We start from the raw sequence: 15,616 nt of genomic DNA on the forward strand, positions 1-15,616 counted from the left end.
TAATAAACAGAGTTTATCACCGTTACCAACGTGACTGGTGTCTCATTGCGCTCGACGAGCAGCATACCACGCGAGTGCGAACCCGCTTCGTGGTAGAGCGTCTCGCCGTGAACGTGGTACTCCCAAAGGCAGTGGCCCTAAGGAAAACCACACCCTATAATGGAGATCAGTGATCTTTCTTACTTTTTAATAAACTGACCCGCGAAAAACAACCAAAAACAACATGAAACCTACTCACTTTCACTTTAGCTCGAACTGTAGTCGAAATTGCGATCTGGTGGACCGGTTTAGTCGGCGATAGCGAACGAACCAAAGCGACGGGCGCCGTGACGAAGCACTTCTGGGCGCCACTTGTTTGGCCCCGTCGGATTTGTAGCGTCCTCTGCGGTCACAAAATTAAGTGAAAGGATAGTACTGTCGAGACCGGTTTTAAGAAAGTCAACGGGAATCGGAAATCACTTCGCTATATAGCGAAGTGATTTCCGATTCCCGTTGACTTTTTCCGTTCCCTTTTGCATTTCACGTTCCCTTTTGCATTTCGCTCTAACCACAGTCGGTTAAACCGAAATAGCAGATATATATCTGCTATTTCGGTTGAACCGACTCTGGTTAGAGCGGAATGCAAAAGGGAACGTGAAATCGTGATCGCTTTGCTGTAGCCGCTATTTCGTTATAACCGACTTTGTTATAACCGGTCTCGACATTATAGAGCTTTGCGGAAATCGCCTAGTGCGCGCTGCCATCTTTGCCTGTGGGGCTGTGGAACGTATTCTGAGCATGCGCTGTTGCGCTGTATATCGGACGCTGCGCATGCGCACCACAGCTCACTGAATCAGCGTTTTTCGCCCGGTGGATGAGCGATGCAAAGTTTATAGAAGCAACGAAAAGCACCGCGAAATGCGTGTTTGTCCCCAGGTAGCGTACTTCTTTAGGCCAAAATTTGGTTTGCGTTTATAGAAAGGCAGGGTCCTAAAAATGGGTCGAAGAAATCAAAGTAGAGTGGAAGTTGACGTTCTTTGGCCAGGGTCTGGGTATCTTGTTCCTAATTCGTCAAACAGGTGCCAAAGTTAAGCTTCACTGCTGGTAGTTTGGCTTTCATCTGGCATCTTTGTGACTATAAATCCTTAAACAAGTGCCAAGGTTGGGCTTCAATGCTATTAGTTTGCCTGTCGTCTGGAATCTTTGGGCCTATCAATCTTTAAACGAGTGACACATGTAGGCTTCACTGGTGGAGGTTTGTCCGTCATCTGACATGTTTTGGTCTAAATCCCCGAAACAAGTACCAGATTAAGGTTCACTTCCAGTTGTTCGCTTCATACGAGGCATTTTTGGCTCCAGTCCGTCACATCGGCAATTATGCGGCGAGCCAGAGAAAAGGTCGTAGAAATGCCAAAGAAAAGTACTTTGGCGGTTTGCTCCAAGCCGTTTTGGGATGCGTGGCATGTGCCACGTGGCGTGGTGTGACGTGGCGCGGCTTGGCGTGGCGTGGCGTAGCGTGGCGTAGCGTGGCTCATGCCCCAAACGGCTCGGAACGGCTTGTAGCAAAACCGCATTCGTCCCAAGCTAAGGTAGGCGTTTGTTTCTCTGGCTGCCGGAAGCAGGGTTACAGTCCATGCTGTAGATTTGCATGTTGCGCAATAGATCCGCATGTTACGCAAGGGATTCACACGCTACCGCTTTCGCCACACAATGTGTTTATAGGCCGTATTTTATAGGAAAAACGTTACGCTCGAGTGTAACGAAAAGCCGTTACACGCAGGCCAAGGCCGTATAAAGAACACATATATAACTCGCAGCAGGCAATGCATAATCGTACAAAGCATAGACCAGCGTACTTTTATAGTCACTGACGGGATGAGAACGGCAGGGACGTCTTTCTCTTGTCCATCCTCCAGCGCCAGTTTCATACCTTTCCGTTAGACTTCGACGTCTCGAGAGCCTGTAGTAATTATAATTATATAATTATTCATACTTACTTATAATGAGCATGATTTACAAAATGGCGACGCGGAAATCAGACCACCGTGCAATCCGCAACCCGACGCCTTAGCCAGGTGCCACTAGGAGGGGGCGGGCTCGAGTACAAGTGTAGATGTACGGAGTGGGACTCAAGGAAGCCTGCGGTAGTGTTTGCCTGTAGGAGCGCGCAGCTGACTCCCGGATGAAGAAGCGTTGCTCGCCACGTGTTCTGATGACCTCCCGAGTCTTGCATAAATTAAAAATTGTCTCGGTCATTATCACAGGCCCGGAGTGTGCGTGAGTGTGTCGTGCGTGCAACGAACCCGAAACCACCCAAAGCATTCCGTAACCAAGCATAACAAATCGCAATGCACTCATAACGCATGCACGAGGAATTTGGTGCTCCCTGGGTTTATGAGAACGATAGAGACAACTTTAGATCCTTATGTTGAATTTATGATATGTTTTCTTGGTATCGTTTTTTGCATCATTAGTCGCTCAAGACAAGGCTCCGCCCACGAAAAGATGACGCTTACGGTTAGAGTGTACTAGTATTCTACTTTTATAGAACACTCTGCAAACCATTCCTTAAGTGTATTCTTAGTTATCGACTACTATACGGATGTATACCTTAAGTATGCGCCTCTCAGCTGCCAGGCTGGGACGACACGTAGGACATCGTCGGTTAAGTGCAGCGAGCACTAATGCCTAAAAGTAGCATAAACGTAAGCTTAAAAACTGGTAAACTCGGACGAGTTCACCTGTAGCATACGCCTTCTGTTTTGCTTATTACAAAGGGTCCACTCCGTTGGCCTTGTGCATTTCGGACTGGAACGCTCTCCCAGCTCCCAGGACGACTGAACCAGACGAGTTGCTCGTTAAGAGTAAATGCGAAGACTTGTTTCCAAGATTACAGCAAGGGAGGAAGTGGCCGAGTGGACGTGTCATGCATCGCTCCTCGCCAGCGGCGGCGGCCGTTATCGGCCGCGGTGATAACGTTGCCCCCGTTTTGAAGGAGCATCGTCTGCAGCTGCCGACATTGCCCACCGGTGAAGCGCCGAAACTCAGCGTGGTCCTTCACGCTGACTTCGAAGGGAGACCGTACCGCCTCGAAGACTTCCGGGACCCGTTTAAACAGGTGGGCGTCTTGTCAGACGTGGCGGGTCTGGGAGCCTACCAGATGAGCCACGTCTGGCTGCTCAAGTTGCGGACGCCGGAGGCCAAGCCGAAGCTGCTTTAAGCCGGGAGTCTTCAGGTGAAGGGGAAGACGTGTCTGTCGGTCGACCCCAACCGGAGGGAGCTTCGCGTCAAGCTCCACTGGGTTTCCTTTGACGCGCCGGTGGACTCGATACGGCGAGCCTTCGAGCCTTTCGGGGAGGTCAAGGAGGTTTCCCGAGAGAAGTGGAAGGTCGACGGCTTCGTTGACGTCGACTCCACTACCGTCGTTATACGCCTGGCCCTCAAGGAGGGCGTCGCCCTCGAGAGCCTCCCGCACCAGCTCCGTGTCAGCGGAGGCAACGTTTTGGTCATAGTTCCCGGGCGGGCGCCAATATGTCTCCGTTGCCGTCGCACGGGCATATTCCCCGCGACTGCCGGGCTCCCCGGTGGACAGAGTGTCGCGCCTTTGGACACGAGGCCCGGGACTGCGTCAAGACGTACGCCCGTGCGGCCTCCAGCAAGGTCACTGAGGAGTCCACGGAGCTGCTGATGGATGAGGACGAGGCTGAGCAGGCTGCGAGCCCGGCTACGTCAACGGCGAGCGTAGCGGCCGCTCCCGAGGGTGTCGCGGAGCCGTCCGATGTCAATGCCGCGCCGGTTGCTGGAACGGCTGGCCGGGCCGAGTCTCCGGACGTTCCGTCCGTCGAGGCGTCGAGACCTGGGAACACGGCAGCCGGCACGAGCGACGTCACCGCCCCTGACTTGTTAGGGGAATCGCCCATGGAAGACCAGGACTCTTCGGCAAGCGATGCAGCCTCGAAGCGGACACGGGACGACGGAAGCGGGGACCCTAACGTGACAAGCCAGGAAGAGCCACCCTCCAAGGCAGCGCCCCTCTGGAGAAGACGGCTCCAAGTCAAGCAGAACACTCCTGTGAAGGACCAGAAAGGAGCGCAACCATCCCCCTACCTGGCGTGGCCGGTGGCTTTCGGACGTCGAAGTCCGCACGTCGGACGGCCAACTTCTCAGAACTTAAGGTAGGCACCATACGGTCTCCCTCCCCCTGAATGGCAATACGTCTCGAGGTAGCCTTACGCGTGGCCACGATTAATGTTCGTGGCCTGTCAGCCAGGCGTAGGCAGTGCCAGTCGAGCCGTTTATTTTCTGAGAACGAGCTTGATATTATTGCCGTTCAAAAAAACCGAAATTGAAAGCCAGGAACAGACTGACCGTATGGTGCGAATTTTTCAGAATTTTTTTAACGTTTGCGTGTCGCATGCTGTTGGGTTTTCCGCCGGCTGTTCTTTGTTTATTCGGCGGTCAATTGGAGTGGTAGAAACAGCCGTGCATTCTTGTGGTTCCGGCGATTTGTTTACTGCGATTTTTCTTTTTCCAACGCTGATTGGCGCGTTTTCTGTGTCTACGCGCCGAATCGCGAAGGTGAACGCAAAGTTTTTTTTGAAAGCCTGAGCACGTATCTCGATTGCGAGCGGGTAATTATTTTTCTTGGTGATTTTAACTGCGTTTGTAGGCCACAAGATCGAGCGAGTCATGCTCCTGTTCAAGACGCGAGTTCGCTTTGTTTGAATGACCTTGTTTCGGAGCATTGCTTAGAGGACGTGGCGGTCTGTATGAATCAGGGAAGTGTACAGTTCACGCATTTTCAAGGCCGGAGTCATGCGAGACTGGATAGGGTCTATGTTTCTCTTGATCTTTTACCTCTTTGTAGCGATTACTCTGTTAAGCATATGTCTTTCAGTGATCATGCGTTAGTCATGTTTACTCTTGGCAATAAGACAAAATCACCTAAATGGGACTGGGCACTATGGAAGCTCAACAGTAGTAATCTTACGGATGAACCTTTAAGAGGTAGTGTGAGTAAACTTTTTGAAAATTTATATGGTAACGATAATGCACTGTGGGCTGTTCGTTGGGATCTTTTTAAAGAAGAAGTAAAGATGGCTGCAATCGAGAGAAGCAGCACCCTTAACTATCAGAAAAGGAAAGAAGAGGATGTTTTACGGCGTCAGTTAAACGGTTTTGTAACACTAGAGAGCGCAAATCCCGGTGAATTTATGCGCGAAATAAAAGAATGTAAAAGTAAATTGGAACTGATCGATGTCGAGAAATACAGAGGAGCGATAGTAAGGGCTCGAAGCGACAAGCTGTGGATGGGTGAAGCTCCGACGAAGCGCGCACTATGCGACGAAAAAAGTTACGCGCAACGTAACGATATCAGGGAAATCTGTTACGGAACCACGGTGACGCGTGACAAGGCGGTTATTGAAAGGGCTTTTGTGGAGCATTACCGAAATCTGTTTGGGCGTATCGCGTCAGTAGACGACGGGTTCGATGCGGATTTTTTGTTTTTGATGCCCCAGCTAGAACAGCACGTGTGCGACAGCCTAGAGGTGCCTATCACCGTGCCGGAAATCGAAGCGGCCATCGATGAGCTGACAAGTGGAAAGACCCCAGGGCCGGATGGCCTTGGTGCCGATTTTTACAAATCTTTTAAGCATGCGGTGGCGCCTGCGCTGTATGACGTAGTGACCGAAGCCTATGAGAAGCAGATGTTACCACTATCTTTTCTTACGACGCACACTGTGCTTATCCCTAAGTACAATGATTCGGTGAAACTCTTGTCAGTGGGATCTTACAGGCCGATTACTTTAACAAACGTTGATTATAAAATTTATATGAAGATTTTAGCTAAAAGATTACAAAGGGTTATTAAAGTACTTGTAGGGCCGCATCAGACGTGCGGCATAAAAGGCCGTACGATTTGCACGACTATACATGTAGCTAGAAGCGTTTTAGAATGCGGCGACGCCTTTTAAGGCCGAGTAGCAATGTTGCAACTTGACTTTGAGAAAGCGTTCGATCGTGTTTCGCACCGAATACTTTTTGGTATTTTGGAACACGCCAATGTAGGGTACATTCTGTTAGAAGGTTTGAAGATGGCTTATAAAAATTGCATTACAAGTTTAGTTGTAAATAAGAGAGTTACAGAAAGCATTGAGATACGTTGTTCAGTTAGGCAAGGTTGCCCACTTTCGCCCTTACTTTTTGCTATATTTTTAGAACCGTTTTGTTTGAGACTTCTTCGGAACGATAACGTACGTGGTTTTAAGCTAAACACGAATGAAGTAAAAGTCCTGTCGTATGCGGATGATCTTGCGGTTCTTTGCGTGGATCAAGAAAGTATTCGCGAAATTGTCAAAGTTGCCTCTTCTTTTTGTGCGAAAAACGGGAGTGTCATTAATTGGGGCAAAACGGTAGGGTTTTGGCACGGTGATTGGGATAGAAAACCAAATGTTTTTATGAATGTTAGGTGGGAGAGTTTACCTACCAAGTATCTAGGCGTGCCGTTTGTGCATTATCGTGACAGTACTTCATACTGGAATGAAGAGACTCAGAACGTTAGAACAAAGGCGGAAGGGTGGAGGGGGAAGGATTTGTCTATTTTCGCGCGTTCCACAGTGTGTAATGTTTTTTTGATTGCGAAGGTTTGGTATGTCTTACAAGTACTTGTTTCGAGAATTATGTTTCTTAGGGATCAAAACGACCCCTTCTTACGTACTGTAATTCGAGTTCGCCTGCAAAGTTTTCTGCCTGAATTTGTTGTGTCATCCGGTGTTGTAATAGGCGCAGGTGTTCGTGGGTACATGAAAGAAGTTTTATGGTCTTTCCGCATGTTGAAAGTCCGTTTTTCTATGGAATATTTGGCTACAGTTTCAAGAAAAAAATTGTATAAAGATTTAGTCGATGTTTTGTTTCCTATACCATTGTATAGATCATTATACTGTGTCGGCAGTGGTTTAGACGTACTAAAAAGAGTGAAAAGAATGCCGGTCAGGCCATGTGTTGAAACCTTTTTCTTTCAATTACATTGTGGCGTTTTTCCGGTGAAAACTTGGCTGGAGGAAAAAGGTTTATTCGTCCCCTGGTCCACCAATTGTTTATTGTGTAAAAAAGCCGAAACCGTAGAACACGTGTTTATCGAATGTTGGGACGCTGCGTTCCACTGGGACATCCTCCAGCGCACCCTCAAAAAAGATTTACCTGCCAACCCACGCGGTATTTGTTATCTGGCTGTGAAAAATGAAGATGCAATTCCGTATGATATGATTATGTTATTGAGTCTCCACAGTATGTGGAAGACGAGAATGAGTTTACGACACGCAGACGTGAATGTTCGCACTGTGCGTTAAAACTTTATTGAAAACATTGTCTATGTAAGAGAAGTTTATCGCGCCCTCGCCGAGCCTCCGGACTGGTTACCACTGTTGGATCAGTTGGCCAGTTTTAAACGCTTTTGACCGCCACGGCCTTCGTACGGCTGAAGTGCTTTAGCCTTTCCTTTTTGTGTGTATTGTAAAAAAATCTGTCCAAGCAGGCAATAAAGAAGAAAAGAAAAAAAAAAGAGGAAGTGGCCGAGTGGGCTAACGCGTCTCAGCTCGAAGCGTGGAGCGAAAGCTTCCGCTGGGAACCTCCTGGGTTCGATCCCCGCCGCCCCCGCCCGTTTCGATCTGGATCAGTTTCGTACCGGCACGCGTTCGTGTAATCACTACTGCGTGATGCACGTTAAAATCCCAGGTTAGCGGTTGTACCGCACCGGCTAAATTTTTCATCTACAGCTAAGAGACCGATTACCCGTTGAGGCGCATCTCCATCAACGCTGTATAAACATAACGAGCAAACCAATCTTTTTTTTTTTTTAGATTACAGCAGAATGTGGAAATTCGATCTTTCTTGAGTGCGCCACACTAAGCTTGCCGCGTTGAAATTGGTCAACCTGACTTTTTTGTTTTTTGTAATTGTATTATGTTTATTTTTGTATTTTTCTTGTATGAATTCCCGCTCATGCAACGTGCCCGTAAGGATTTACTGGAGTCGAATAAAACGAAATGAAATTTAATGCCAAACGCCGATGCGTATGATGTGTTATTTGCAACATTATTTCTGCGGGCGCTCTTAAAGGGACACTAACCGCGTATTTAAGCCCGCCAAGATTTTTATTTGTGCATGATATCTGAGAGCCTAACTACCCAGAACACGATTTGCGGCTCGAAATTTGTTTTCTTTTCGCCAGCAAACCGCCGATCGAGAACCGATCAGTTTGAGTCGCGCTCACTCTCTTCTTTGTGGTCACGTGCCGTTTTATACGATTAGACGCAACGCCCAAGGATAATCGAAGTCGTGGATCATCGAAGGCACACACTCAATACTAAAAATAGATGGAACATAATATACCCATTTTTTGTGGCTTTTAAAACGCTGGAAATTCGTTGATTGCAGGAAAAACAAGTTCCACAGCCACTTGACTTTCGATAACTTTCTCCTCCTCTACATTCCTTCTTCTTCCCCACTCCAGTTTCGGTTTCGAGCATTTGCGTTCTTTGACTTTATTAAACACATACTTGACGTTGTAGCAAAATATCGATTAGGTAGTGTTCTGACACTATAATAGATCGCCTGGCAAAACAGAAAAAAGGATTTTTGGGGGTGTCAGTATTTTTTAGGAAGAGAAGCGCCGACGAATGCTATGCTTTGATTTTCTAAGATCAGAAAAGTGGTGCGTTAACACCGAGAGGCGTTACACTGTTACTGCGCCAAGTCGGGGTGCGGAGCCGCTCTTGCAGTCTTTACATTGTAACATGCCATACTTCAGTTCGCAATCCCCATACACTGTAAAAAAAACTCATTCATCTATACTTCCAAGAAGAATCACTTTAAATCAAATCTACGCACTTCTCGAGAGCTTGACAAATGACTATGCCGGAAAAACACAAAACAAAACATAACAAAATTACCATGAAGTTTCGGGTCTAAAGCCACAGTCCCCCTCTCATATTTCATACAAAAAATACGCGGTGTCAACTGGAGGCATACGGTGACAAAATTATTGAGGGGCACGACTCAATCCCGTTCTAAGCATGCTTCCTTGATACCTATGAAGGCTTAGAAGATGCCTAAAGACAGTTTTTGTATGATTAATCTTGCAGACTAGTCCACACAGGAAAGAAACACGCCTCACTCGATATCTGCAGGCTGTCTTGTGTAAGATGTTTTACCAGCATGAGCGCGGCCTAACGTTCAGTAATGATTCCCACGCAACGCAAAAGTACAGACACTTATATTTTTCGATTGGTTCTATCGAACTGTACAGCATCGGTCGGGCGCAGCGTTGCACTTGTCCTTCTGCGTTGTGTGTATCTAATTGCGATTAACAAACCATCCCTCCGGTTGATTTCGACTCTAACGTTCAGCATGATGTTTAAGTGCATCTCAATTCCCAGTGCGATGAAATCGTGAATTTAACTTTTAGAATAATAATCCGCACAAATATTACTTTTCAGTCTTCTGTCCATTTCTATATATCTCTGTCAAACGAACTAAATGGTTCTGTGATTGTTTGGGGAAAGAGTAGGTGTACGTACATGTTTGTGCACTAAAATCTGACTTCGTAGTGATGAAAACAAAAAAAAAGCTTATGCAGGGCGCTAGTTCGTCTGCTTCTTGTGCAGGGGTTATACTGCCGTCAGAAAGACGCCGCTCTCTGATTGGCTCTGGTGGGATGGATAGTGGGTAGACCTCAATGCTAGCTAATATTGAGGTGTACGCATCGAGGTCTACCCACTATCCTTTTATCCGGATCCATTTAGAGCTCGGCGTTTTGACGTCACCGCAACCCATGCTCAAGAAGCAGACGAACTTGCGCTCCGTATAGTTTCTCTTACCTGAAGTCCCGACTCGGCCACCGAGCGCTACGAACCAGTAGGACCAATCAAACGGCGGCAAAAGCGTGCACCAATCCGGTGTTGGTAATGTTTCTGTACGTGCACTGTTATGGCTAAAGCAATCGTGTACAGGGAAGGCCCAGTTACTTGCGCATCTAGAATGGGTGTTCGTGGTTGCATGTGTTTCTGCCATCGACCGAGACGTGCGATGAAATGAAACATAAACCGTGTTTGTCTGTTTCCAGGGAAAGTTCAAGCTGATCGTGGAAGCGTGGCACACGCAGAACGGCACGGTTCCGCTGGAAGGATGTGAGTGTTGACCGTACTCAGACATTCTGATTGATTTCGAGCACTGGGAAGTACAGGGTATTTCAGCTAACTTATGCCGAGACTTAAAAAAATAGGCTCATGTACGCTACACGTGTCAAATCAACGCAGTGTGGTTCGTAATCAAAGTCAGCAAGTCAAGATTTTTTTTTTTGCGATATGCCAAACTGGTTAATTAACTGATATTCATTAGCTACCTTATTAAATGCTATACGTATCAATGCGTGCGGAAAACGTTCAATACAAAAGCTGTAGAGGTTGTTGAGGAACATCCAACCATTCCGTTTCCATCAGTTTTTGCGTGTCCACTTCTTCAAAGCTGAAAAAAAGTGTGCTAGAGTTTTTTTTTTAATTTATTTATTTTAGATTACTGCAGACACCAACCGTGTCCAGGCAGAAGGGGTAAATTAATAAGCGGCAAGAATATATACATTCGTTAATTGTCTCTGGCATAATTATTGAGACGTCCACACGCGGCATGGCAAGTACAAGGAACAAGACACCCGAGTAAAAAGTTTATGAAACACCCCCAATTGCAACAAAAAAATTCAAAAACAATAACCTGTTTCTGAAAATATAAGGTATAGACCCAAGCACCAGCACCACGTGTTCGTACAAAATTCTAAAAAAAGAAGGTTCAGATAATATAGGGGGGTCTAAATCACCAGGCTCAATCTAAAATGGACCGTAAAAATCGACGCCTGCACGTAGCCATCTAAGCTTTTCGTCAAAGGTGTATTTCACAGGTCGGTTTTGTCTTGTAAAATTACAAAGCGTAGATCTCTTTTAGTAAAAAATAGGACCAAGAAACTTGCCAGGGTCTACGGTGGGCGGCGACCCAGACAACAGGGTTCAGTAGTGTGGTGTGTTTGGCGTTCGTATTGATAGATGACGTCGGGAGCAGCGTCTGAAGGTGCAGCCGACCAGCGAAAGATAGCAGACGACACACAGACGAAATCCGTTGGCAGCAAAAGCGCCGCCGTTATACAGACGCGTTTTTTTTTTTCACTTTAAGTTTTGCTTCTATTGTTTGCAGGTATTTTTTAACCGAAGGCCCATTTCAAAAAGATTATATTTATTTCTATAAACCACGGTGGTCGCGAGCCGTCGCGATAAGGAGGTAGCGCCATCTATCAATACGAACGCCAAATACACCCCGCTACTGGACCCCTGTCGTCTGCGTTGCTGCCCGCCGTAGACCCTGGCAAGTTTCTGGGCCTTGTTTTTTACAGAAAGAGAGCTACGCTTTGTAATTTTACAAGAAAAAAAAACCGACTTGTGAATTCCACCTTTGCCGAAAAGTTTAGAAGATTACGTGCAGGCGTCGATTTTTACGGCCCATTTTAGATCGAACCTGGTAACTTGAACCACCCTATATATGAACTTGAATGCACAGATATCAGGTTGCAAAGGCACTATATGGCAAAGCACACAAAATTGGTCCCTGCCGTTTTCATCTTGTCAGGGCTCCTGCGGACCGGCCCGGCTGTTATGACCCATCGCTTCCGAGTCGGAGGTATGGAGCTATTTTATGACACAAGGTCGTGAATACGATGTCTCACGGGTTTATTTCGTTTTAAACGGGACTTCAATCGATACGTTTTCATGCAGAACAGAATAACTGAACCGACTTGATGCAAAACGTGCGTCCACGTCCTCAGGGCCAAATGAATACCGGGAACTCTAGGAACAGAACCGGTCGTAACAGACGATCGTACCGACGAAAAAACGCGGGCGAGTGGGCGAACACACGCGAGAAACTGCGCTATCCTCTTTCTACACTTTCAAGAAAAAAGGGTGCAAAGGAGTGCATCGTTACACCCTTTGTCCCATATAATACTCCCCAAAACTTTAATTCGACGTACAGCGCCCTACAGTCGAAAAGACGGCCCTACATTTTTTGAGGGGCTTGATATCCCTGTGGTACAACTTATTAAAATAGAAAATATACGCTTTACTGAATAAAAAAATAATCAAAGTTTTCTTGGCCCTACTGTAAAAACTCGGTGTTTTCTTTATGTGGTCTTTGATACGTACCTTAGCTATTAAAAAAAGTTATATCGCACCGTTATCAAGCCCCTCGCAAAATTTGGGGCCGTCTATTCGACTATAGGGCTCAGTACGCCGAAATGAAGTTTTGGGGTGTATTATATGGGACAAAGGATGTAACGATACATCATTTTACACCCTTTTTTCTTGAGAATGTATCTCGCTTCCTTCAGTGTCGCGTTGTAGCTGCTGCGGGGGTAAGGAGGAACGCACAGGACTTCGCCCGCGGACTTCTGGGACTTTTGGAAAAGGTCTATTGTCCCTATGCTATTTATAATATGTTACAACGTAGACCTGAGTTTCTAAGTAGCACACTCGTCGAGGGAGTGGAAGAGGTTTCTCACCACCGCGACTAGCCAACGCCAAGGCAAAGCTGGTCAATCGCGGCGGTGAGCAATCTTGCCGATTCTTTGACTGAGTGTCCACCTTAGAGCCCCTGTTGTGTATAATGGGACACAATATGCACGTACAATCAATCACTTGTTTTCTCACTTATTCATTTAAAACTCAAATGGTGCAATAAAAATAACTTGCGCAGGTGGAACGTGCTCGTCTAAGGCACCGTCCTAGGGGGTGGAAGTAGATGTTTGACATCCACTTCTTCGAGGAAGGTTCGACAAAGTGCAGTTGGGTTGGCGCTAACGGTGTCCCACAGTGTATCCTTCCAGTGTGCCTCCTTCATTCTGCATGCCCACAGAAAAAGCATATTGGCTTGCCAACTTAAACGTGTTCGCGCAGGTCTATATCATCTCAATGACGCAAGAATATTTCTTAAGTAAAATACCTAACACGTGGTGGATACGGGTGACAGTATTGAAATAGAAAATATACCTTTTCCAATTGTTTGTCAAGCAGCATTTGCGGTCGCCATTTCTTGGCTACGAAGCGTGTAATTAGATCCGAGTTCACGCTGAACGCTCGCGCAGACCTCATCTGCAATACGTAATCAGTTTACGTGATCAAACATTGACAGACTCGGATAATTGGCGCAGCAGCTGCCAGACGACGCACGCTTTTGAATAGGACTTATTGAAATTTTGCTCGTGGTCAGTCTTCTTGCGGCATATCAGACCCGAAGGAATAACAACGAAAAAAAGAAAAACCTATCAAGTGTTAGACTGAACCAGGCCCGACCTAAAATGGGCAGTAAGAATCGGCGCCTGCATGTAGCAGTCTAAACTTTTCGTCAAAAGTGTATTTCACAAGTCGGTTTTATTTCGCAATATTAAAAAGCGTAGATTCCTTTCTGTAAAAGCATAGGCCCAACAAACCTGCCAGGGTCCATGGCGGACGCCGACACAGACGACTGAGCCTGCGTCGTATATTGATAGGCGGCTCTACCTCCTTATTGAGGGTGACCCTTACAAAAATGAACAATGAGTTTCAATTGAGCTTCTAATGTGTTTTTATAGAGTCAAATGAAACTCATAAGAAACTCATCATTAAATGAGTTTTATCATTAGCCACTCCGTATCTATTCTTTTGAATTTACTCATTACAAATTCAAGTGAGGTTTATCGTTACCCAATCAATATCAATTCTTTCGAGTTTACTCATTACAAATTCAAGTGAGGTTTATCGTTACCCAATCAATAGCAATTCTTTTGAGTTTACTCATTACAAATTCAAGTGAGGTTTATCGTTACCCAATCAATAGCAATTCTTTCGAGTTTACTCATTACAAATTCAAGTGAGGTTTATCGTTACCCAATCAATAGCAATTCTTTTGAGTTTACTCATTACAAATTCAAGTGAGGTTTATCGTTACCCAATCAATAGCAATTCTTTTGAGTTTACTCATTACACATTGAAATGAGTGTTATCAAAAAAAAATCCATAAATCTACTCCCTACTGCATTGCACCCGAAACAAATAGCGCGTCGGTGCTAGTTCTGATATACAGATTTATTTCCTGTGCTTAAAATAATAACTGTATTCACTCTATTTTACTCCTAAAGGTTTATTCACACGATGTATCTCTTCAACGCGCCACAGTTTAGAGAAACCAAGATTTCGCGAAATCGGCCTGTTCACAAGTGGAGTTTGACGCGCGAAACCTGTGACGTATTGACTCACGAGAATTCCGCCAAACCTTGTCATCTGCACCGGGAATACCAAGCGTTTCGCATCAAAATGATATGAAGTACGCACAGTGTGAAGGGACAGCCTGTTTTATTAATGCCACTCAATGAATTTCGTCAGATTCGGCTCACTGGGTTTACTAGTCCTGCCAAACCCGGGAAAAACCGCGAGATGATCTCGAAGCATTTTAGACATTTTTACACCGCTAATAAAAAACGTTATCCCCAGTCATCATGTTTCTATACGGTGCTTGCACCCGCCGCGACTGTTGACGAATCTGCACCGCGCCCCCAATCCGTACTGTAGGCGCCGTTCACACACCTGCAACCGAGTAGGACCAAGACTCGTCGCCCGTACGCACCGCTTCTTCGCTTGTCGCATTGGGGGGCTTGTCGCTCGCCATGTTTGTTTGTTTTCTTTCGGCAAAGCTCGGATACGGGATCGGCCAAAAATCAGACTCCTCCAAAAGCTCGCTCCTCCTCGAAGGTGAGACGTCATAGCGAAGTCGAGCGGCCATTGGCAGCGTCCGCGTTTCTCCTTCGGGTGATTGACGGGCGTCGGTGAGGTTTCAGCGAAAAATTGCTGCAGAAGTGAGAAACACGCGCCACTTTTTTCGGAGGCGCGCCACTTTTTTCGGTCGAGTTCAGACGGGGAATCTGTTTCCCGAAACCTAGTTTTGCGCCACAAGATTCGCCAACACGATGCATCATGTGAACAGACCATAAACGGCTCTGGAACAGACCAGAGGAACAGACCTATTTACAGCGCCCCACTACCGCGATTTGGTCAGTTTCGGTTTCAGTAGTGTAACTTTACTGGTTTCGGTTTCATATTTTAAGGATCGCGTCTTCGACGCCCCATCGGTAGCGACACCAGTTCTTTGTTTTTGTTTTTTCCGCCATGGTTTCGCCAGTTTTGCCGACCGTTGGGTGAGTCCCGGGATGGAAATGGCCTTTAGACATGGAAATGTGCTAATTTAATCAAGTTTATCTATCTGTGAAGTTTCTCTTGTGGTGATTATGTTCAAGAAGAGCGCGGAAGACCGACGACGCGACAGAACGAGCAACTCAACGCAGTTGGTAAGCATACTTCTTTGTTTGCATTGTACGCGTTGAACGAGAAGTGAACATTATGGAGTTTTAGAGTAATCTCGTGGCTGCTGTGCATGCGGAGACCCAAAACAAGCTTCGGACTCGAGCTGTGGGGCCCGTTATTTCTCGATAATGGCGTGGGTACCGCAAAAGGCGGCGCCCACGACATCTCCGTTGATCGCGTCTTCGACGCCGTCGCCCGCTCAGGAA

The sequence above is a fragment of the Ixodes scapularis genome, unplaced genomic scaffold (assembly GCF_016920785.2).
Source record: "Ixodes scapularis isolate PalLabHiFi unplaced genomic scaffold, ASM1692078v2 PGA_scaffold28__5_contigs__length_5199819, whole genome shotgun sequence".
NCBI lineage: Eukaryota > Metazoa > Arthropoda > Arachnida > Ixodida > Ixodidae > Ixodes > Ixodes scapularis.